Below are 26,094 nucleotides of genomic sequence, written 5' to 3'. Positions count from 1 at the left end.
GAAGCCACCATCTTCCCCAGGACCCGCGTGCACTGATGCACTGAAACCTTCTTTGGTTTCAATAGGTTCCTGACCATGGTCATGAGTTCCTGAACCTTTTCGATCGGAAGAAAAACCTTTTTCTGGTCTGTGTCTAGGATCAGGCCCAGAAAGGTCAGACGCATTGTAGGAACTAGCTGGGACTTTGGTATATTGAGAATCCAGCCGTGTATCTGCAACGTCTTCATGGACAGAGACACGCTGTCCAGCAACTTCTCCCGAGATCTCGCCTTTATTAGGAGATCGTCCAAGTATTGGATAATCGTGACCCCCTGCCTGCGCAGGAGCACCATCATTTCCGCCATTACCTTGGTGAAAATCCTCGGGGCCGTGGAAAGCCCAAACGGCAACGTCTGAAATTGGTAGTGACAGTCCTGCACTGCAAACCTCAGGAATGCCTGATGAGGGGGGAATATTGGAACATGAAGGTATGCATCCTTTATGTCCAGGGACACCATCCAATCCACCCCCTCCAGGCTGGCGATGACCGCCCGGAGTGATTCCATTTTGAACTTGAACCTTTTCAAGTACAAGTTCAGAGATTTCAGGTTTAAAATGGGCCTGACCGAACCGTCCGGTTTCGGGAACACAAACAGGGTTGAATAATATCCCTCTCCCTGCTGGAGATGAGGAACTGTGACAATCACCTGCTGAACATACAATTTTTGGATTGCTGTCAACACTGACTCCCTCTCTGACGGGGAAGTCGGTAGAGCCGATTTGAAAAATCGGCGAGGAGGCAAGTCTTCGAATTCCAGCCTGTATCCCTGAGCAACAATCTCTATTGCCCAGGGATCCACCTGCGATTGAACCCAGACGTGGCTGAAAAACCGAAGACGAGCCCCCACCAGATCTGCCTCCCCCCGGGAAGCCCCAGCGTCATGCGGTGGATTTTGCAGACGCAGGGGAGGACTTCTGCTCTTGGGAACTAGCTGTGTGCAGCTTCTTTCCCCTGCCTTTTCCTCTGGTAACAAAAGATGATCCCCGCACCTTCTTGTTTTTATTGGAACGAAAGGACTGCATTTGATAATGAGGTGCCTTCTTAGTATGCTGCGAGGGGACATAAGGCAAGAAATTCGACTTACCAACCGTAGCCGTAGAGACTAGGTCCGAGAGGCCGTCTCCAAACAACTCCTCCCCCTTGTACGGCAAGGACTCCATGTGCCGCTTAGAATCGGCATCTCCCGTCCACTGTCGGGTCCACAGGAGTCGCCTAGCAGAAATAGACATAGCATTTATTCTGGAGCTTAATAAACAAATGTCTCTCTGAGCATCTCTCATATTCAAGGCAGCATCTCTGATATGCTCTATGGTCATTTGAATAGCATCCCTATCTAAGGTGTCAATCTCCGCAGATAAGGAATCTGCCCATGCCACAACTGCACTACAAACCCAGGCCGACGCCATAGCCGGTCTAGCAATAGTACCGGAGTGAGTGTAAATGTGCTTCAAGGTAATCTCCTGCCTGCGATCAGCCGGTTCCTTGAGGGAAGCCGTATCCTGAGTAGGCAGTGCCACCTTTTTGGACAAGCGTGTCAGCGCCTTGTCCACTTTTGGTGAAGATTCCCATCGTATCCTCTCCGTTTGTGGAAAAGGATACGCCATAAGAATCCGTTTGGGAACTTGTGGTCTCCTATCTGGAGATTCCCAAGCCTTTTCGCACAATTCACTTAACTCAAATGATGATGGAAAAGTGACTTCAGGCTTTTTCTCTTTATACATGTGTACCCTCGTGTCAGGGACAGGGGGTTCCTCAGTAATATGCAAAACCTCTTTAATGGCCATAATCATGTACCGTATACCCTTAGCCACCTACGGCTGTAATTTTGCATCTTCATAGTCGACACTAGAGTCAGAATCTGTGTCGGTATCTGTGTCATCAATCTGGGATATGGTGCGCTTCTGAGACCCCGACGGGCCGGGCGCTACAGGAACAGGCATGGACTGGCTAACCTGACTGATCCCTAGCTTCTGCCTTGTCTAACCTCTTATGCAATAGATTTACATTTGCATTCAAGACATTCAGCATATCCACCAATTCCGGTGTCGGCGTTGCCGACGGCGATCTGACATTCAAGCAGTCCCCCTCCACATTAAGCGAGCCTTCCTCGTCAAACATGTCGACACACGCGTACCGACACACTGCACATACACAGGGAACCCCTTTTCTGAAGACAGTATCCCTGTCAAGGCCCTTTGGAGAGACAGAGAGAGAGTATGCCAGCACACACCCCAGCGCAATACCCCTGGAGACCAACACAACATTTTTTTCCCCAGCAGCGCCGTGTAATATGTAAACCGCCAATTATGTGCCCCCCCCCCTCTCTTTTAGGCACCCTTTCACCGTGTAAGCAGGGGAGAGTCCGGGGAGCTTCCTCTCAGCAGTGCTGTGGAGAGAAAATGACGCTGGTGAGTGCTGAGGGAGAAGCCCCGCCCCCTCGGTGGCGGGCTTCTGTCCCGCTCAAACGTAGGAAAATATGGTGGGGGCTCCTTTATATACATGTACAGAGCCCACCTGTACATGTATATAGTCCTTTTGCCATGCAGAGGTTTATATTGCTGCCCAGGGCGCCCCCCCCCTGCGCCCTGCACCCTTACAGTGACCGGAGTGTGTGAGGTGTATGGGAGCAATGACGCACAGCTGCAGTGCTGTGCGTTACCTCAGTGAAGCTGAAGGATTCTGCCGCCTGAGACGTCTTCTGACTTCTGTGCTTCTGTGCTTCTGGCTTTGTGAGGAGAACGGCGGCGCGGCTCCGGGGGTGGACGCCCAGTAAAAACCTGCGTTCACCCCCTCTGAAGCTAATGGTGTCCAGTAGCCGAGGAAGCAGAGCCTATCTTTGACAAGAAGGTCTGCTCCTCTCTCCTCAGTCCCTCGATGCAGGGAGCCTGTTGCCAGCAGTGCTCCCTGTTAAAAAGTAGTAAAAAAGTAGAAGAAAAATCCAAACAAAAATGCTTTCAAGTAGAGAACTCTAGAGAGCCCTCTACAGTGCACCCATCTTGCTCTGGGCACAGTGTAAAACTGAGGTCTGGAGGAGGGTCATAGATGGAGGAGCCAGTGCACACCCAGAATCTAAAGCTTTCCTAAGGTGCCCTGTCTCCTGCGGAGCCCGTCTATTCCCCATGGTCCTTACGGAGTCCCAGCATCCTCAAAGACGTTAGAGAAATGCACGATATGAACGTTCTCGTTGTCAAAGTCAGAAAAATGTCTCAATGCACGTTGCCATATTTGCACCGCACACTGGTCCGCGCTGCGCGTGCATGCGCTCTCCCGTGGATTCGCATACCCGCAATAACGTGCACTCGCAGGCGCGGTATGCGTATTTACGGTAGAGTTTATGTAGTCGTAGCGTGCGACTCATTCGTTACAAATGTTCACAATTAATGTAGTTTATAGATCATGGTCCCTTTGATAGATTCTGAAAGTTTGGTTAAAATACAATGTCCCAGAGCTGAGGAATCCCTCTTTATATCGTACAAAGGGTCTAACAGGAATCACACAGCAGTGTTTGGTACCCATCGGAAGAGTATTTAATTAGCAATATTCCGGTGTTGGTTTGGAGCGTATTAATCGCTCGTGCGAATAGTTATGAACATAAGAAGTTTATGTCCATTTCTATTAATTACACATACTCAGGTATGCGGCGGGAAACCCAGTTTCCCACCCACCTGAGCTGTTGGAAATCGTCACAGCCCACCTGTATGAATCACCCTATGACCTTTTGTTATGATACAGGGCCGAATTCCTTCGGCCAATGGACAATGGGATTGTAGGACCAGGAGATTGCATTGTGTGTGGGGCATAAATAGGCAGGCCGACCACATCCAGCTCTCACTCTCTCATCAACGGTTATCTGCTGATAGCCGGGAGCTGGATATCGAGGCGCAGGCGATCATACCCTTTGTGCGTAAGTTTCTCTCCGTAATCATTGTCTTTCTGTGAGCCAATTTCTCTCATCTCATCTCTCTCTCTCTCTCTCTCTCTCTCTGGTCTGTTCTCTCATATCTCCCCTAGACTAGGCTAGTATTGTATTGTATTAGATAGTATTGTATTGTATTGCATTTAGGTCAATGTAGTATTGTCTTATTGTATTTATTGTTTAGTTCTGTGGTTAGGAAGTCTCTGTTATATTGTAGTGTATCATTTGTACTGTTATCCCCTTTTTACAAGTATAATAGATATAATACAGTTAATAGGCTTTGGAACCTAAACCAGCATCTGTGTATTTCCTATAGTGTTAAGTGTTCACTTGAGCGTCGGTGACGCTCAAGCAGCTTTGTAGTTAGTCAGGTTACACAAGGTTGCACTTACACCCTGTACTCACATTAAGGTATTCAGTGTATTTCATTGGTATAAGGTTTTATCATAAAGGTATAGTGTTGTGAGCGTCTGCATCGCTGGTGACCTCCTCGTGGTCTCGAGCGTAAGCTACGCCATAGCGAATCATTACCCTAGACATAACCAATAACGTGTCCTGTGATCCCTGGGCCGTGAGCGAACGTGACGCTTGAGCGTCTCGCCTACGGCTGAGCGATCGTTACGCAACTAGCGTACCATTACGGTACTTCTTAAGTAAACAGCGTACAGTGTTCTTAGCTTCATAAAGGGTTGTTTATACGACAAAGGAATTTAGCATTGTCAATTGCGGGCTCGTCCTATCCTTCTCATATCTGCACTAGGTAGATCAGCAGACATTATCCCTCCAGCAAAGGGTGGGAGGTTGTCTCACAGTGCTGACGGGATAAGCGTCTGCTTCGCTTAGATAAAGAGTGCTGAAGGAACCCGGTAACCGGAAGTAAGAACAAAACGCTTGTGTCTTTTTAAAACTGTTTATTTTTCTTTTGTCTTGCGTACGCATACATACCTGCATTTCTTTTCACTTGTGTATTTCATTTTTCGTATATCACTATTCCTGTTTGCCAAATTTTATAGTTGATAGAAAGTGCTAAAAAGAGATTTGCTGTTATTTAATAGTAGAGGTGATAGTTAAAGTATAGAGCAAACACACGGTTTGTCTGAGATACAAGGCAGTCAGTGTGGATTGCGGTAGATGATCAGGGATCATTTACATTGATAAAAATATATTGTGTTACGGTGGATCCTTTGCATTGCATACACGTGTCGCTAACAAAGACTAGCGTACGCAATCCAAAAGGCAGACGCACGCAGCGTACATTACGCAACGTAGCGTCCGGTTACGCCCACGTAGCTCAAGTTGTGATAAAGTGAAGTAACGCAAAGGCGATAATTAACGCACAGCGGTAGATAACGCGACGCGGTAAATAACGCAAATCTATTTTTGGAAAATCTGAAATTTAGTTTAACAGATCCTGCTCCTAATTGGTAACACTTTTGGCCTAAAGACAATTTCTGCGCAGAAATAGATATAGAAACAAAAGTGTACTTGTGTTGAGTGAGTGTGTTTTGTATACAAAAGTTTATATAACTTTAAGGTGGAACCAAAAGGAAAGCCGGGTACTCGTCAAGGGACATACGTGTAAGTGACATATACGGTGGCCAGGGAGGCATCCCTGGTTAAATAATATTTGAGCATTAGAGTATAGCGGACCATAAGGTAACAAGACCAGGAGGTCGTAAGGTAAAAGGTCCGCTATAAAAGTCCAGTGGCACAACGCCTGGGGTGTTGGTGCAGAACCCATATAGGCCATACAAGCTCTGGCTGAAGGAATCGCAGCCGGAAACATAGATTCCATTGATCTTTCAGTACATGACAAGTAGTGCTCGTATACTGAACGATTGGACCGAACGTTATTGTGTGCAGTAGTTAGTAATCTGACCTAATACCATTAGAGTAAAGTGGTCACAAACGCTATCTGTACATTCTGACGTGATTTGTGTAATTTTTTATTTTTGGAAGGGAAGTTCGCTGGTCACTCAGGAACTATCTAACAACCCCAACTTTACTGGAAAGAGTAAGTGTCCTGCGGGTAACCCTCATATGTTCCAGTAAACTAAAGGTTCACAGGGGCCCTAGGTTGGGTCCAGCAGCTCTGGCTACAGTGATTGCAGCACAGGCCAACGTGGGCGAGAAGTAAGTGGGGTACTTGATAAACCACCACCGCCGGCCTGCCCAAGGACATCTTGGTTTGTTTGTAAGGGTTCGCTGAAAGCCTTGATATTCAAGGAGGAATAAGCAACGCCTGCAGATTATGGGGGCCATTTGTTCAGGTAGGGGGCGATCAACCCTGGTTCAGGTTGATTCTGTGAACCGACCAGTTGGGTCGGCACGATATGTAATGTGTGAAAAATATGGAATTCACACCGAATCTTTATGTGATGAATGGGAGAGAATGACTGTACAAGACAGGGACAAATTCCCAAGAATAGGTAGCTTTAGTCCAGAAGTGTTACAAAATTTAAGGAGGAGGATATGTCTCGTAAAATCAACAAAGAGACGAATTCAACATCATGATTGTTTACAGTTATGGCACCAGGAAGGTGAGATACAGAGAGGTTTGGCTCTGGCGGCAGGATCTGGGGCAGTCAGGAAGTTGATTGCCACAGCTCCTCCTCCACCATACATTGCAGGAGAGGGGTTGATTGCGGAGAGAAACGCACTGGGTTGTAAAACACAAACTCTTAGTAACCCTGTAAATGTTAATGATGTTAACCAAATAACTCATGCAAGTATTAACCCGTGCAAGATGTACCCTGTTTTGAACCTTCCTCAGGAGTGTGATCAAGAAGACGATTCAGCAACAATTTCAGCTCTCTCTCTTGCAGCCACCATAGCAGAGACCACAGTAGGCACAGCGACACCCACGAGATTAGTGAAAGCCCCTAGCGGAGGGATAGGTGAGGTCGTGTCAACGGGTAAGTACGGCACCATGCACTACACTGAAACAATTGTACCACAACAAGCAGTAGAATCTACACAGGAAGAGGCTGTTAGAATTGCTCCTGTAAGGGTAATAGCAGTTCCCAATGGAAAAACAGATGTGTCTGGAGCCACTCCCATAAGGAACATTGCCATGTACACTCCATTTTCCAGAATGGAATTAAGAACAATAGTGTCCGAATTTCCTGACCCCAGGAAGGATTTAGTTGCTAGCCAAAAATACATCAGGGATCTAGGTAACACCGTAGAACCCAACAACAAGGATTGGCAGATACTGCTAAGAGCTTGTTTACCTTCCAATGTTGATGCAACTCAGTTTTTAGCTGATTGTGCATTGGATAAAGATGTACCGCTTACAGACGTGTACAACAAGGATAATGTAAAGAGGATAAATTTACAGCTAAAAGAGTATTTCCCAGCCGTTGTTAAATGGAATAAAATATTTTCCATTAAGCAAAAGGAGTCCGAAACGGCAACAGAATATTTTCACCGGGCACTATTAGAAATGGCAAAGTACACTGGTATAGAAGACATTAAGACCAACCCAAACCATCGGGAAGTAGCAGTATCTGTACTGATGGATGGTTTAAAGGAAACATTAAAGACTAGGGTTCAGACCACGCAACCGTGCTGGCGAGGTCTGTCAGTGTCCGGCTTGAGAGAGGCTGCTATTGATCACGACAGAAACATCACTAGGCACAGGGAATCGCAAAGTGATAAGTTGATGTCCGTAAGTATACAGGCGCTGACCACAAGGCAGCCTGCGTATGTACCACCGAATCCTGTGGGTAAGGCAAGTGTAATAACATGTTTTTCTTGTAACAGACCGGGACACTTTGCACGAGAATGTAGAACAAAGAATGTACAAAGGTCTTTTCAACCCCCTAGACAACAACACAACACACGACATTGGGAGCAGGGTCCACAGAGGCGGAGTTTTGAGCCACATACAGGGGAAACAAAAAGATATCCCCCAAACAGAGACTGGCATGCCTCTGGTAGTTCCCTAACTCCCTCACAAGTAGTTGCTGCCAGCGGGATTCAGGGAGGTCAGCATACCCAATAGGGGTGTGGCCATACCTGTAATCTGCACCCAGTTAAGTTGATTGCCAGTCTTGGAAGCGAACCAGAAATTGCAATCAATGTAGCTGGTAAAACTTTAAACTTTCTTGTAGACACAGGGGCGGCCAAGTCAGTGATAAATTCGACAGTGGGCATGAGAACCACTGGTAGGACAATTCCAGCCATGGGAGTAACAGGAGTAGTCCAGCACTACCCTGTTAGCAAACCAGCCGAGATTACAATAGGGCCTTTGCATACCAAGCATTCCTTTTTGCTGGCTGCATCTGCACCAACTAATCTCCTGGGAAGAGACTTACTATGTAAAATGGGTTGCGTCATTTATTGTACCCCTGAAGGTGTATTCTTGGACATTCCTGAGAATCACGCTCAGGAAGTACGAGACATGTTAGACTCCCCATCAAAATTAATGTCACATTCCATTATGACAAATAGGAATCCATCCCAAGTAGAAGAGATGATATCTCAGATACCAGAGTCACTTTGGACAAAAGATGGACAGGACACTGGATTAATGGCAAACGTAGCTCCAGTAGTTGTGCAAGTAAAAGATGGTAGGATAGCTCCAAAAATCCCACAGTATCCTCTGAAGCCAGAGGTGGAGCTAGGAGTTTTTCCCGTAATAGAGCGCTTGCTACAACAGGGCATTCTAGTAAGAACGTCCAGCACCGCAAATAGTCCCATCTTCCCTGTTAAAAAGAGTGGGGGGAGGGGTTACAGGCTAGTGCAGGATCTAAGGGGGATTAACAAAATAGTTGAGAGTCAGTTCCCCGTAGTGCCTAATCCAGCTGTCATCCTAATGCAAATTCCTCCCACTGCCAAATTTTTCACTGTTATTGACCTCTGCTCCGCTTTCTTTTCGGTACCTCTGCACCCTGACAGCCAATATTTGTTTGCATTCACATACAGAGGAGTCCAATACACGTGGACTCGGTTACCCCAAGGTTTCATAGATAGTCCAAGTATATTTTCTCAGGCTTTGCATGATTGTTTACAGTCTTTCCAACCAGACAGTGGATCAGTATTGATACAGTATGTGGACGATTTATTACTGTGTTCAGATTCACTGGAAGCATCTCTGAAGGATACGAAACAGCTCCTGTTTCATCTTTCAGACACAGGTCACAAGGTTTCCAAAGACAAGTTGCAATTATGCCAAGCTAAGGTAAAATATTTGGGACACTGTCTAACACAAGGACTGAGACACCTGACCGCTGATAGAATCCAAGCCATTAGAGACATGACACTGCCACAAACCCAGCAACAGATCAGGACGTTTTTAGGAATGTGTGGGTATTGCCGTAATTGGATCCCAGGGTTTTCCATATTGGCGCTACCTTTGCAGGAAATGGTCTCTTCAAACAAACCTGATCGGATTTCGCATACAGACGAATCTGAAACAGCATTTGAGAGACTCAAACAGTGCCTAACGCAGGCACCAGCACTAGGTATGCCAGACTATGGGAAACCCTTTGAACTATACGGAACAGAAAGTGCTGGGTGCGCAGCAGGTGTACTAACACAAAAACACGGTGATGCCAGCAGGCCAATTGCATACTACAGCGCCCAGCTAGATACGGTAGCGCGATCCCTCCCCACATGCTTGCGTAGCGTTGCGGCGATAGCATTGCTAGTGACAAAAAGCGAAGATGTCGTGCTAGGCCACAACCTCACAATCCATACACCGCATGCGGTATCTGCCTTATTGAATTCTGCCCAAACCAGACACGTCTCATCTGCAAGGTTTACAAGATGGGAATTGGCATTAATGGCCCCCGTAAACATCACCATAAGGAGATGCAGCGCATTAAATCCTGCAACATTTCTCCCAGGTGTGCCTGGTCAGACACAAAGGGTGGAAGGTGAGAGTGATGGGGAAGGAGGATTTAATGCAAAGGAAGATACACATGATTGTATGGAATATTTGACCCAAAATTTTACCGCAAGGCCTGACATCAGTGACAATCCACTGGAAGATGCAGAACTCACGTTCTACACGGATGGTAGTTGTCACAGACAGTCAGACTCGGGAGACTTGTGTACTGGATACGCAGTCGTAGATGACCAAGACACCATAGAAGCGGAACCGCTAGGCCCACCTCACTCAGCCCAGGTTGCTGAACTGGTCGCCCTAACCAGAGCATGTGAATTGGCTAAGGGTAAGTCAGCCAATATCTACACCGATTCCAGATACGCGTTCGGGGTAGTCCATGATTTCGGAGCCCTATGGCGGCTCAGAAATTTCATGACGGCAGCTGGTACACCGATAGCGCATGCAGCTCACATAAAAAGGCTTCTAACAGCGATACAGGAACCCGACAGAGTGGCTGTTATCAAATGTAAAGCACATACATATAGCCAAGACCCAGTATCCCTTGGTAACAGCCGAGCAGACGAAGCCGCAAAGCTTGCAGCTGCTACCCCCACACGGACAGACACCACACAGTTGATGGTATTTAATACCATCAACACACAGAAGTTGTGTGAGATGCAGAATCTGTGTTCCACACAGGAAAGAGCAGTCTGGAAGGCAAAGGGATATGGCCAGGAGTCCTCAGGGCTCTGGACGGATGGACATGGTAAACCAGTGGCCCCCAGGGCATACCTTCCATGTCTGGCTGAAGCAGCTCACGGGCTGACTCATCTAGGCAAGGAGGGGATGTGCAAATTGGTAAGAGCATACTGGTGCGCCCCAGGATTCTCCTCTCATGCGAGTAAAAGAGCAATGTCATGCCTTACCTGTCTGAGAAAGAATGTTGGAAAAGCAATACCTACAGAACCATCCCATATCCCACCTGCCGGCGGCCCTTTCCAGGTAATACAAATTGACTTCATTCAATTACCCCCATGTCGAAATTTGAAATATGTACTTGTCTGTATAGATGTTTTCTCGAATTGGGTCGAGGCTTTTCCAGCAGCTACAAATACCGCTATGTTTACAGCTAAGAAAATTGTGCAGGAATTTGTATGTAGATATGGTATCCCTAGAATCATTGAAAGTGATAGGGGTACCCATTTTACAGGTGATGTCTTTCAAGGAATGTGTAAGTTGATGGGAATTGATAGTAAGCTGCACACTCCGTACCGTCCACAGGCGAGTGCGAAGGTCGAAAGAGTGAACAGCACTATTAAAAATAAATTGAGTAAAGTAATGGCAGAGACAGGATTGACGTGGCCAGAAGCTTTACCCATTGTTTTGTATAGCATCAGAACCACTCCCAGGTCCCCTCTTAATCTGTCTCCTTTTGAAATCTTGTTTGGTCGACAACCGCATGTCATGATTAACCCTCAGGATGATTTGAAATGTAACAATGAAGTAACTGTAAAGTACTTGATTAACATGAGTAAACAGTTGAGGAATCAAAATGATAATCTGAAGTTGGTGATTCCTGATTTACCAGATAGTAATTGTCATGACATTGAACCTGGGGATTATGTAATGATACGAAATTTTCTACGCTCAGGTTGTCTTATTGATAGATGGGAAGGACCATACCAGGTCTTATTGACTAGCACCACAGCATTGAAGGTTGCTGAGAGAGAGACTTGGGTCCATTCATCCCACTGCAAAAAGGTTGCTGATCCAGAGAAGTCCCGCGATAAGGAACAGACGGTAGAGGTTGTATCACTGGAGTGTCTGTTCCAGGAGGATTGAGGCGGCACCTGAGCCTTGAAAATCGAAAGCAGCTGTCGACTCCCCTCTCCCTTTTATTGTTTTTCTCCACTTCCCAGCCCCTCTCCCTTAAAATTTCTTTTTCCCCCTTCTCATTCTTCTCTATTTCCTCCTCAAAGATGGACTCGCCCCAAGAGACTGTGATCCGGATTTTGATGTTAACCATGATGTTGACCAGAGCAGTCTGTTCCGGCGAGAGTACCATAGAGGTCGAAAGAGGTTCTGGAATGGGTTCCGATTATGATGATGGAGGCGTAGTTTTCCAAGATCAACCAAACCAACAAGCAAAGGCGAGTATCAGAAAACGATCCGATAGAAGAAATTGTGATGGATTGTTAGCTGAAGAAAATTGTATCTGTAGGCTCTGTGATAATCTGGTTGAAGATGGATGCATAAAGAAATGCCAATCTAGTTTTAATATCCATATAGACCGGCATCCATTGAGTGACTATCACTCCTTAGTGGGTAACGTGTTAAACCAAACAGATTGTTGGGTATGCTCTCAAGTACCTCAGGGTCACAGCAAATCAGGGCTAGTACCATTTCCTTTAACGTTAGGGGAGGTACTTGAGCTAAGTGGTGGGAGACCGGTGGACCGGAGGTTTAATATCTCCAGCCCTCCTAGTTTGAAGCTCCACCAATACCATGTGGATAGGTCCCTCTTATGTTTTAACATCTCCAATCCCAGAAAACCGGGAAATTGGGAAGTGTCATGGAGCAACCTTACCATGACCTTTTCACACAGAGCAGATAGAATGCCTACAGATACAGAGCTCGTACGCCACATAGCCAGTAGAGGAAAATCTTTCCGGTATCGATATACCTTAGGGAATAGGATTACTAGAGTTGGAGAGGTATCACCAGGATACTGTGCTCATATCGTACAAACCGATACGTGCATTAAGCAGTTGGAAGAATTAGGGTCAGGAGATTTCACCTGGAAGGTTTGTAACATGGTCATGTCCTTCTCCGTCCCATATGTTCTCCCCGATGATGCATATTTCATATGCGGGAGAAAGGCGTACAAGTGGCTTGCCCCAAACTCTGAAGGATTGTGTTACATTGGAAAAGTATTGCCTGAAGTGATGACTGTTACACATGACAAAATGAAGGACATACACCGTGGTGCCCAAGCTCCTTATACTCACACTCACTACGAGCACCGGGTTAAAAGACAACTGTCAGAAAGGTTAGAGCATCCGGCCTCTGATCTTATCCATGAATCCACCGGGATTCAGGTTCTGGTAGCGTTAGATTTCACTCGTACCGCTCGGGGAGTGATGAATTATAAATACATTTCCGCACTCGCCAATTTGTTAGATAATATCACTGAAATGTATGATGACACGTTTAGATACACTGGAAGAGAACTTCAAGCTTACAAAACAGAACTAGTTCAGCATAGGATGGTTCTTAATTATCTTACAGCAGTAACAGGCGGATATTGTGTTACATTGGCAACACAGTACGGCATAAAGTGTTGCACGTATATCACAAATAGCACCGAGGATCCGGTAGAGGTCATAGACCAAAAGATGGACGATATTCTCCAATTGAAGTGGGAATTTCGTCGAAAACACAATCTCACCCTTGCTGCTGTAGGTAATGAGCTGACTGGTTGGGTGTCATGGTTGAACCCGCGAAATTGGTTCTCCGGTTTAGGAGACTGGGCTCAAGGAGTCATAATGGATGTTGGAAAGTTCCTACTATGTATCTTGGGTGTCGTTATATCGATTGGATTGATATTTAGATGCGGGCAGGCTTTAATGAGGTGCAAACAAAGTACAAAAGTGATGAGCTTGAGGAGTGAGGAAACTGTAATTAACCTGGATTTGATTTATGACCCAATGATAGAAACCAGGATGGGATGAAAATGCGATTATACGGTCCGTTTCTTTCACCTGTTTTTCTGCTTTTCTCCAAGATACAAAGACCCCCTTGGACGAGGAAGCTGACGAGACGAGATGTATACAGACAACGGATTGACCAAAGAAGAAGATTTGACAACTTTAAATATGGACACTTGATGAACTTTGCCATGGATCCCCAGTTTCCCTAGTATTTTTAAACTCACGCTAGCCCAACATTTTTGTAAATCTGATGGCACTGACAAAGCTTGTTGCTCATGCCTAAGGAGCAAAACAGCGCAAAGAAGACGACTCTCAACAGATACCGAACACAACTTCGACGACAGATGTACATTTCCCTGACATAGAATATCATTGCATTTTTCGTAAGTGTTCTTTATCTTCATCTCTACAACCCTCAGGTAACGACACACATAGACGATAGGGAATTCAGGCACAGATATCAGCAACCACATACCTCCCCCATTCATGTATCATCAACTAAAATGTGCATCCCCATTTTGTTACAACCACAGCCGAAATGAGTTCGGTAAAGTTTGACAGCCCATCCACAGACCTGTACCACAGGATAAGAAGGAATTCAAATGTATACTTCGCAATACCTCGAAGCTTGATTTACCACACGTACGGCACGATGATACATGACCCTCCAAACATGGACTCATACACACATGCTTCTGCTTTCTCACTAGGTCATACCCTCTTCACACCTTCTCCTCTCTCCTCCCCTACCCAACCATGGAAATCAATTAACCCCTGACTTACATTTTTCTCCTTAAATGTTTTGTGGCAGTTATTATTGACTGCCAAAGGGTGGACTGTCAAAGTCAGAAAAATGTCTCAATGCACGTTGCCATATTTGCACCGCACACTGGTCCGCGCTGCGCGTGCATGCGCTCTCCCGTGGATTCGCATACCCGCAATAACGTGCACTCGCAGGCGCGGTATGCGTATTTACGGTAGAGTTTATGTAGTCGTAGCGTGCGACTCATTCGTTACAAATGTTCACAATTAATGTAGTTTATAGATCATGGTCCCTTTGATAGATTCTGAAAGTTTGGTTAAAATACAATGTCCCAGAGCTGAGGAATCCCTCTTTATATCGTACAAAGGGTCTAACAGGAATCACACAGCAGTGTTTGGTACCCATCGGAAGAGTATTTAATTAGCAATATTCCGGTGTTGGTTTGGAGCGTATTAATCGCTCGTGCGAATAGTTATGAACATAAGAAGTTTATGTCCATTTCTATTAATTACACATACTCAGGTATGCGGCGGGAAACCCAGTTTCCCACCCACCTGAGCTGTTGGAAATCGTCACAGCCCACCTGTATGAATCACCCTATGACCTTTTGTTATGATACAGGGCCGAATTCCTTCGGCCAATGGACAATGGGATTGTAGGACCAGGAGATTGCATTGTGTGTGGGGCATAAATAGGCAGGCCGACCACATCCAGCTCTCACTCTCTCATCAACGGTTATCTGCTGATAGCCGGGAGCTGGATATCGAGGCGCAGGCGATCATACCCTTTGTGCGTAAGTTTCTCTCCGTAATCATTGTCTTTCTGTGAGCCAATTTCTCTCATCTCATCTCTCTCTCTCTCTCTCTCTCTGGTCTGTTCTCTCATATCTCCCCTAGACTAGGCTAGTATTGTATTGTATTAGATAGTATTGTATTGTATTGCATTTAGGTCAATGTAGTATTGTCTTATTGTATTTATTGTTTAGTTCTGTGGTTAGGAAGTCTCTGTTATATTGTAGTGTATCATTTGTACTGTTATCCCCTTTTTACAAGTATAATAGATATAATACAGTTAATAGGCTTTGGAACCTAAACCAGCATCTGTGTATTTCTTATAGTGTTAAGTGTTCACTTGAGCGTCGGTGACGCTCAAGCAGCTTTGTAGTTAGTCAGGTTACACAAGGTTGCACTTACACCCTGTACTCACATTAAGGTATTCAGTGTATTTCATTGGTATAAGGTTTTATCATAAAGGTATAGTGTTGTGAGCGTCTGCATCGCTGGTGACCTCCTCGTGGTCTCGAGCGTAAGCTACGCCATAGCGAATCATTACCCTAGACATAACCAATAACGTGTCCTGTGATCCCTGGGCCGTGAGCGAACGTGACGCTTGAGCGTCTCGCCTACGGCTGAGCGATCGTTACGCAACTAGCGTACCATTACGGTACTTCTTAAGTAAACAGCGTACAGTGTTCTTAGCTTCATAAAGGGTTGTTTATACGACAAAGGAATTTAGCATTGTCATCGTTCATTAATGAACGAGAACTCGTTCATATCGTGCAGTGTGTAGGCACCAATGATTAACGATGCGTGGCCCCGCGCTTGTTCATCTTTGGTGCCCCGTCGCTTATGCATGCAGGACAATATGTACGAGATTGTCCATATTAGCATGCAGTGATATGGAGCCAGGTGACGGGGGGAGTGAAGAAAGTTCACTCCCCCCGTCACCTCCCCCCCGGCGCCGGGGCGGCCGTATCTGCCGTCGGGCAGCTCGGCGGCGGATCGGTAAGTCTGTAGGGTCCATTAGGCTGCTGGGGTGGTCAGGCTGCAGGAGATTTAGGTGCAGCAGGGGGGAGTTCAGCTGCATGTGGACTCAGGCTATTGGAGGAAATCAGGATGCGGGAGGTTTAGGAAGAGACGGTGGGGGCAGGAGGGGAACCACTTGGGATGCCGCTGTATGTACCACCGATAATCCGGAAAAATGGAAGATCCGGTACAGTGCTGTAACCAAGGGTGACGGATTATCAGTGTAGTACCTGTAGTAGAGTTTTGTTTCATATATACAAAGAGAGAAAATAAAACATTCAGCCACATGGAACTTGTGCGCGGGCAACTTGTGGAGCTACAAGTCAGTAGCTGTAGAACCACAATTTGCCTCTCATCTACTAAGGCTGGTTTTCCTAGTGCCACTGTTCACCAATATGATTGGAGTAGCTCAGTGCCTGGCGATACTGGATTGCAAGATTACTCTTGCTGATTCGCTAGTCAGTCCTGGAAGCATCAGTGCTTGCCTGGCCCAGTCGTTAGCTCACTAGTTCCACTCTCAGAAAAAAGTACAGAAACAAAAACACTTTGCTGCGAATCTGATTAGAAAAAAATATCTGTACCTAATTATTTATTTCAATAAATAAAGCATTTTTTTCTACGATAATCTGCTATCACCACTGAGTGGGGACGATAGTGCTGAAAGGATTGCAGCTGTACTTTTGCAGCAGCTGTACTTAAATAGGCTTTTACAGGGCTATCGCCACGGAAACAAAAGGTGATTTCCGGTGATAACTCTCTCGTACATAGGGAAATTAGGTTATCTCCAGTTCATTAATAAGACAATTACTTTTCACTGGTGCCTGCTCCTTTAAAGGGCACAAAACATAAAATCTGCATGCTTGCCTTGGGTGCACTGTGCTGGTACATTGTCAGCAATTACAGATCATATCAGAGCATGGGCCTCTCTTGTACAGTATAGGAATTTTATTCCAGCTTAGTCAACAAATGAACTGTTTGTGACGTGCAGATAAAGGAAGCAGTAAGAGCCACTATGATGACTCAGAGGGAAACTACAGTCAGTTTGCAAAATCCTGAGCATAATGTGCTGTCTTTGTATTATTAAATAAGTATATGTATGAGTATGCTCACTAAATGTCACAACCTAGAAATTAAATATCTATTAATATATATATACATATATATCCGCGTATGTGTGTGCTATTTCTTTTTATAAATAACTAGTATTGCCTTCTGACTTATATGTAGTTGATAATTTTAACAATATCATTCAGTGTGTATGAACTGACGATCTTCCCTAATTAGCAATCAGCGATATAGAGATGTTAGCTAACTAGGAGAGGTCGCCCAGTGTGTACCCGGCTTAAATCATATATTCTTTCTGTGACTCTATAGGTAGCCTGTAGCTCCCTAGCTTCTGTTCTGGCAAGGTAAGCTGTGACTAGTAGTTCTGCTACAGCTGTATACAGAGAGCAGGGGCGTATCTACCCATTGGCCGGGATGGCGCTCGCCAGGCGTGCCAGGCAAGGAGGGGGCGCCGCCTGGCGGTGCCACCCACGGGCAAAAGGTAGAAAAGTAGTACTGTCAGACTGTCCCTGGTGAGAGTCTGTTACTGCTGGGAGCTTCCGGCAGCAACAAGGGTTGCTGTGAACTGTAGTTTATTTTGAGTTTGATCACTAGTGCAGTGCGGTGCAGACGGACACTGGCGCCGCGCCGGCAGTAACAGACTCTCACCTGGATCACAGCAATTGTTATATAGCACAGTGCTATAGATCTATTTGTTGTTAAAGATAATAAAAAAGTGGCAGTGTTTGGGAGAAGAGACTAGGCTGCAGGGAGGGAAATTAGGAAGGGTGGGTTAGGGTTAGGCACCACTGAAGAGGCTGGGGGATAGGGGCGGGTTAGGGTCAGGCTGTGGGAAAGGTGGATTAGGAGGGGAGGGATGGTGTAATGTGAATATGAAACACTACTGTGCGGTGTAATGTGAATGAGGGACACTACTGTGTGCCATAATTTGAAATGGAAGTGCTATTGTGTCCACGCCCTTCCCCCACAAGACCATGCCCCATTTCCAATACTCACACCTTATTTAAAATGTGTGTAGGGGTCGGGGGGGGGGGGGGGGCTGGCGGGCGCCAGCCCCTTACTTTGCCAGGGGCGCTCGGACCCCTAGATACACCCCTGACAGAGAATAAAGGGCCCCATAAACGGGTGGTCTTCAGTATGCCGGCGGCCGGGCTCCCGGCGCTCAGTATACCGGCGCCGGGAGCCCGACAGCCGGCATACCGACACTTATTCTCCCTCGTGGGGGTCCACGACCCCCCTGGAGGGAAAATAAAATAGTGTGGCGCGCGTAGTGAGCCCGCAAGGGGCTCATTTGCGCTTGCCACACTGTCGGTAAGCCGGCGGTCGGGCTCCCGGCGCCGGTATGCTGGTCGCCGGGAGCCAGGCCGCCGTCATATCGTAGTGAACCCCCATAAACTACAGCGACATGTCTGACCCTTATGTCGCATAAGATTTCCCTTGAACCCCCCGGCAGCCTCCCGGGCGGCAGGATCGCATAGGATACATCGTATGCTGTTCTTTTGCATACGATGTATCTTATGCGATCCCAGCCACGCCTGTGGTGTCCGAGAAATCATGAGTGCAGCACTAACGACCTAGGGGCTCCAATCCGATGCTCATGGGACCGTGCATCAGATCGGATCGGATGTAAAACACATCCGATTTGCCACTTTTCATCCGATTTATCGACCCGAAAGGTCGAAAACGGATGAAATCAGGCATTATCGTTGTAGTGTATGGGGCCCTTTACTTGGTTTCTGTGGCACACTGCAGCTCTCAGAATGGCCAGACATGCTGGGACTTCTAGTTACATGATGTCTGAAGAGCCAAGGATGTAATGTCATTTATTTTAATACTTTCAGATGTATTAATAAAAACATGTATACACACAAAGTTTAAATGGGGCACTGTGGGTTCAAGTCCTAAAAATGATACTATATGTGTTGAGTTTGTATGTTCTCATTTACTCTCCTGAAACGGCTGGGAGGCTCCCGAAAATTAGGTGGCGCTCCCACCCTCCTGAAAAAGTAAGCAAGTCTCCCGAGCCGGGTGCCAACCCCCCGCAGCCACTAATGTGGGCTTATGTCCTCGGCAGATAACGTGATCTGTGCTGGATCGCGTCATCATGAACCCGCCCCTCGCTTCACAATGCTGGTAATAATGTCATTGTGTAGTGGGAGGCGGGGCCATGATGACGCCATTGCGTCATCACGCCCACTGTTCCGTTCACTTTCCAGTGACACAGAAACCTCAGTACTCCCAACACTTGTAAGGGCCATTAGGGCAGGGACTGAAGTGCCTGACTGAAATATTCTCTGTACAGCGCTACAGAATATGTGTGCACTATATAAATAACTGTTAACAAATAAATAACTGCAAACCATAAAAATGCTGCAAAAAGAGAGACTGGATCTGGTATGAGTCAGGTAGAGTGTGACAGCTTCCCCAGAGAGGCCAGCAGATGGCGTCTGCACTCTCTATTACACAGGGAAAAATGTCACCTATCCTGGATTTCCAAGCTAGAGGGGGAGGGAGGTTTGGCTGGTGGTGATGTCATGAACCTGTCGTGCAAGTGCAGGCGGAGGAGGGTGCTTGAGCAGGAGGGAAGAGGGTGTGTAGCTCCTGTATATTCATTACCTGCTTTTATTCACCTTCAGATCTACAGCTCAGACAGAAAAAAAAGGGGAAGCGTTTCCTCCTGGATCCAAGGACTGCTGTGGTATTCCAGGCTGAGCGGGAGTCAGACACATAGCCCAAGACAGGTAGGTGGGAACACAGTGATTGGTATTACCTTGGGAACAGGAAACAGCTGATCACCGTATTTTGGCCTGCAGCCTCAATACCTGGCTGTAATGCAGGAATGTGTAATAATCCCATCACTGCTCTGGATGGAAACTGTGTATTTACAGCATGTTTCTTTTTTTCCTGCTGCAATAGTATTATGTGGGGATTTATTCTGACAACCGGGTAGCAGAGTGGGGGATGTGTGACTGTTAACCCTTTCCTTACTGGGATTGCTGCTGAGTTGGTAGTCGGCATCCCCTCCCCCTTCTGCTGCTCTTCAGCAGCAGATATGGATTAATGATTACAGTCTGACAAGGATGGATCCTACCGGGGGAGTGGCTTGCTTTTTAAAGGGATCAAAATATTGCAGCTGGAATACAGCTGGAGGATTCTGCCTATATACAATACATGAGTTGTATAGATCCACTACCAAGGTCCTGTCTTCCGCTACATTGTGTCTGTCGCAGTGAATAATACATGAGAAAGCTGGGTTTGGTCACTGCAGGGCTTTTTAATTCACACCAGTGGGATGAGCTGCTTTGATTTGTCTGTGTGGTGGCAGCTGCTTCTACCCAAGCTGCGTCTTGCTCCTTCCACCCACACTGGGGGGGGGGGGGGGAACGCTGGTTGCTTTCTGGTGCCAAAGCCTGTGTTTGTGTTTCCATCAGACACTTCGCTGTCACTTTATTGCCTTACAAATTGTGACCACAAATTGGAGCTGAAGCACAGGCCCCTTAGCCTCCATTGCTTGTGGGTACTGCTGTGTAAATGGCTAGGCTTTACAGCTGCAAAGTGGTACACATGATACACTGCTGTCCTATACCATGTCTCCCTGATCCTGAATTTAGTGAGAGGTTGCGCTCTGACCTTGTGGTTACAGATTTCGGTACATAATGATACACCCATACGTTTCATGCCTCTGGCAGTGGAAGGGTTATTGCCGGCCGCTGTTTCCTAATCGCCATCTATGTCATATTATCATGTAATGCAGAAGGGCCTGTTGCCTGCAGCCAGGAATTCCTGCACATGCTTTGTGTATTTTGGTTGTTAGGAAGATTATGGTCTGTTTATTCCTTGGGTCTTAGCAGCAGTTCCAAAATGGTCGCAGAGGCTTGTTATAGTTGGAACTAAATGCAGTGTAAGAAATATGCTGAGTTTTCTGACGGTGGTGGAGTGGGATGTGTAGGTGTCACATCTGCAGCTTGCTGCGGTATTCGGCATGTGGCCCTCTAGCTCAGTGATGGCTAACCTTGACACTCCAGCTGTTGTTGAACTACACATCCCAGCATGCCCTGCATCAGTTTTAGAATGGCCAAATAGCAAAACTGTAGCAGGGCATGCTGGGATGTGTAGTTCAACAACAGCTGGAGTGTCAAGGTTAGCCATCACTGCGTCTAGCTGCTGAGGAACCATGTATGCCAGAATGGCTGCCGCAGTTTTGCCGTGTGTGTGTGATAGATAGGTTTCTGTAGTCTGTGGCTGTCCAGGTTTGGTAGAACTACACATCCCAGTTTGCTATTCCAACCTTTAGTTTTGGCTGTATAGTGTTTAAGAACTACAATTGCAGCGCGTTCTACAACTGACAGTTCAGCAACAGCTGGAGAACATCTGGTTCCTAGACTTTATTTTAAACTCACCAGGGATGTCCAAAAACACAGATGTATGTACTAAAAATGTTTTTTTTTTTTTTTAGTCCTTTAAAGCGGCCCTATACTGTACACTGTAGATAGAGTTTATTTTAACACAAAGTAAAAAATAAAGAGAACATGTTATGTTAGACAAAGTATGATTTTTCACTAAATATTTCAATTGCTAGCATTGCATACACACACACGAGAGGTCAATAGTCGGATTCGGTATGTTTGACGGCAAATGGGATGCCGGCTGTCAGTATACCGACAGTGATATCCTGTCTGCCGGAATCCGGCAGGGAGTCCTCTCGCGGGCTTGATTCGCTTGCCGCAGGTTGTATTCCCACTCGGTTGGTGGTGTGGACCCACCAACTGAGTGGGAATAACCTGTGGATTTCGGGATTCCGGCTGTCGGTATGTCACCGGCTGTTGGGATTCCGGCTGTCGGTATGTCACCGGCTGTTGGGATTCCGGCTGTCGGTATGTCACCGGCTGTTGGGATTCCGGCTGTCGGTATGTCACCGGCTGTTGGGATTCCGGCTGTCGGTATGTCACGGGCTGTTGGGATTCCGGCTGTCGGTATTTCACCGGCTGTTGGGATTCCGGCATTGGTCTCCTGAACGCCAAGATTCCGACAGACTGTATTTTAACTGTATCCCCAGTAGTCGCATTATAGCAGACAATGGTAGAATAATGGCTTGGCATCGCCAAGGTCCAATAATTGTAACATAAATATAATGTTAGATAAAATAATGTCTAATACTACTGATACTGTGTATGTAAAACCTTCAGGGGTGGAGGTGGGAAAGTATTTCCCCATGCACAGCAAACTTCCTGTTTTATAATCCTAGTGAATGACACAACAGGGAGGTGAAGTAGTTGTCCAGCACCTGCAATTGCTGATAGAGGAATAAGTGCTTTCAGTATAAACCATACAGTACAAGGTTACACATCCCAAGTTCTGACATATGAAACCTTTAACATTTAGGTAAACTTGTATTTCTGCTCCAGTGAATAATCAGCCACGTGCAAAGAATCAATTACTGTTTGTCAAAAAAAAATAAAGTTTCTTTGTTAATAACTAAATAGGAGAGGATTTTTCCCTCATTCGCAACCAGAATTGTCTTATCATTAGTAAATGTTGGATTCGCTGGGAATAATGTTTCTACTGAGTCACTCAGAGCAGACATGTAGAGTATACAGTATATTTTATTTTCAGTGTTACTGACGTCATGTGATGTAAGCACAATTTTTATTGTGATCCTGTAGCTATCACTGCTGGGTGAGTATCGAGATGATAGTGAGGAATCGATATGATATACCGATGGACAGTCAGAATCCCGACAGCGGCATCCCGTCTATCAGAATCCCAACAGCCCCCCAGAAAGTACCCTAACCCTCCCCTGACCCCTACCCTAACCCTCGCTTGTGGGTGCCTAACCCTAACTCTCCCTTCTCTGCTGCCTAACCCTAACCCTCCCCGCTTGGTGCCTAACTCTTAACCCCCCTTCCTCCCTCCCGGTACCTAACCATCCCCTTCTCAATCCTGCACCCTAACCCCCCTTCTATTGCCTAAACCTAACCTCCTACACACCTTGGCAGGACACTAATTGAACATTTGGGATTCCAAGGCACCAATATTTTGACCGTCGGGTTTTGATGCTGGCATTATGCTGTCGTTTGAGATTCCGGCGTTGGTATTTTGACCGGCGGCATTTTAACTACATCCCGTTTGTGATAACAGTACTGCCCTTACTTATAGGGGAACGGGGTGGTGGGTGATTATTGTTTACCTGGACTCGGTCTTGTTGGCAGGGCCTGGGTCAGCCACTATGGGTGACAATTTTTTAATTTTATTTTCAGAAGGGGCATAGCCGCCTCTCCAGGTTTGGCCCACCACCCCCACATGTACCCAGGCCCTGTTTGGCTCTCAACGGCCCTGCTTGCTCATTAGTGATAGCTGGTGACAATTAAGAATTAGGAACCGTGAATTCCTCATTTCTGTTTAGTACATGGCTGTTGACACTAAGCTCATTCCTCCTGGTAGGGAGTTCAGTAGTATCCAGTAGCATAAATATGGTTTTCTTCATTTCTGTGCGCCCCACTCGTCACCTGTGCGGAGCCACAGACCAAGTAACTGAGCAGCTAGAACAGAATGGGCGCAGACGGGTTCATAGAATACACAAAGCAGGGAAAAAGGAGACTACAGATAACACACACTACATGGGGATAGAGAAGACCACAACCAAGACACAGGAGTGGGAAGAAATGAAATTACTGATGTCACATAGGAGAGGGGAGAAAGAGGAAGGAAGGAAGCACACAGGAAGGTGGAGATGGGGGACCACATAGGAATGGGTATCACAGGCGAGTAATGGAGTGTGTGTGTGTGTGGGGGGGGGGGGGGAGGGAGAGATCACAGGTGAGACGCAGAAGTGGGGAGAAGGGATCACAGGTGAAAGATAGGAGTGGGGAAGGGGTAACAGATGAGGCAGGGTAGAGGGAATGCATGTAAGACATAGGAGGGGGGAAGAGAGGGATCACACGTGAGATATTGGAGGGGGAAGAAAGGGATCACAGGTGAGACATAGTGGGAAGAGAGGGATCACAGGTGCGACATAAGAGGGGGAAGAGAGGGATCACAGGTGAGACGCAGAAGTGGGGAGAAGGGATCACAGGTGAAAGATAGGAGTGGGGAAGGGATAACAGATGAGGCAGGGGAGAGGGAATACAGGTGAGACATAGGAGGGGGGAAAGAGAGGGATCATAGGTGAGACACAGCAGGGGGGATAGGGATCACAGGTGAGACATAGGAGTTGGGAAGGGGTAACAGATGAGGCAGGGTAGAGGGAATACATGTAAGACATAGGAGGGGGGAAGAGAGGGATCACAGGTGAGACATAGGAGGGGGGAAGAGAGGGATCACAGGTGAGACATAGGAGGGGGGAGAGAGGGATCACAGGTGAGACATAGGAGGGGGAAGAGAGGGATCACAGGTGCGACATAGGAGGGGGGAGAGAGGGATCACAGGTGAGACATAGGAGGGGGAAGAGAGGGATCACAGGTGCGACATAAGAGGGGGAAGAGAGGGATCACAGGTGAGACGCAGAAGTGGGGAGAAGGGATCACAGGTGAAAGATAGGAGTGGAGAAGGGATAACAGATGAGGCAGAGGAGAGGGAATACAGGTGAGACATCGGAGGGGGGGAAGAGAGGGATCATAGGTGAGACACAGCAGGGGGGATAGGGATCACAGGTGAGACATAGGTGGGGGAGAGGGATCACAGGTGAGACACAGCAGGGGGGATAGGGATCACAGGTGAGACATAGGTGGGGGAGAGGGATCACAGGTGAAACACAGCAGGGGGGATAGGGATCACAGGTGAGGCAGGGGAGAGAGGGATCACAGGTGAGACATAGGAGGGGGAGAGGGATCACAGGCGAGACACAGCAGGGGGGATAGGGAACACAGGCGAGACAGGTGGGGGGAGAGGGATCACAGGTGAGACATAGGTGGGGGGAGAGGGATCACAGGTGAGACAGGTGGGGGGAGAGGGATCACAGGTGAGACATAGGTGGGGGGAGAGGGATCACAGGTGAGACATAGGTGGGTGGAGAGGGATCACAGGTGAGACATAGGTGGGGGAGGAGGGATCACAGGTGAAAGATAGGAGTGGGGAAGGGATAACAGATGAGGCAGAGGAGAGGGAATACAGGTGAGACATAGGAGGGGGGGAAGAGAGGGATCATAGGTGAGACACAGCAGGGGGGATAGGGATCACAGGTGAGACATAGGTGGGGGAGAGGGATCACAGGTGAAACACAGCAGGGGGGATAGGGATCACAGGTGAGGCAGGGGAGAGAGAGAGGGATCACAGGTGAGACATAGGAGGGGGAGAGGGATCACAGGCGAGACACAGCAGGGGGGATAGGGAACACAAGCGAGACAGGTGGGGGGAGAGGGATCACAGGTGAGACATAGGTGGGTGGAGAGGGATCACAGGTGAGACATAGGTGGGGGGAGAGGGATCACAGGTGAGACATAGGTGGGGGGAGAGGGATCACAGGTGAGACATAGGTGGGGGGAGAGGGATCACAGGTGAGACATAGGTGGGGGGAGAGGGATCACAGGTGAGACATAGGTGGGGGGAGAGGGATCACAGGTGAGACATAGGTGGGGGGAGAGGGATCACAGGTGAGACATAGGTGGGGGGAGAGGGATCACAGGTGAGACATAGGTGGGGGGAGAGGGATCACAGGTGAGACATAGGTGGGGGGAGAGGGATCACAGGTGAGACATAGGTGGGGGGAGAGGGATCACAGGTGAGACATGGGTGGGGGAGAGGGATCACAGGTGAGACATAGGTGGGGGGAGAGGGATCACACGTGAGACATAGGAGGGAGGAGAGAGGGATGACAGTTGAGATGTGCAAAGGAAGAGAGGGATCACAGACTACACACAGGAAGTGGGGAGAAGAGACCACAGTGGAGAGACACCTGGAGGGAAGGGATAGAAGGGACAAAGGTAAGACACATGGAGGGGTCGGTTGGGGAAAGGGGACCACAGAC

The 26,094-nt window shown here is 47.3% G+C and overlaps 1 protein-coding gene across 9 annotated transcripts in view; it reads left to right on the top strand.

Moving 5' to 3' along the window:
• The first annotated feature begins 19,638 nt into the window (after positions 1–19,638).
• The window catches only part of CEP170B (centrosomal protein 170B), a 102,883-nt gene continuing 96,427 nt past the window's right edge, over positions 19,639–26,094 (top strand). For 8 of the 9 annotated variants that reach the window (XM_063947411.1, XM_063947408.1, XM_063947410.1 and 5 more), the window contains exon 1: positions 19,639–19,873. The gene's annotated coding sequence lies outside the window, so the exon portion shown is untranslated. Of the gene's footprint in view, positions 19,874–20,270; positions 20,330–26,094 lie in introns of those variants that run through there. The other variant, XM_063947404.1, reaches the window with a different exon arrangement.

This window comes from Pseudophryne corroboree, chromosome 12 (genome assembly GCF_028390025.1).
Source record: "Pseudophryne corroboree isolate aPseCor3 chromosome 12, aPseCor3.hap2, whole genome shotgun sequence".
NCBI classification, from domain to species: Eukaryota; Metazoa; Chordata; class Amphibia; order Anura; family Myobatrachidae; genus Pseudophryne; species Pseudophryne corroboree.
Note: the sequence above shows the minus strand (reverse complement) of the source record. Positions and strands in the feature narration are given on the sequence as shown.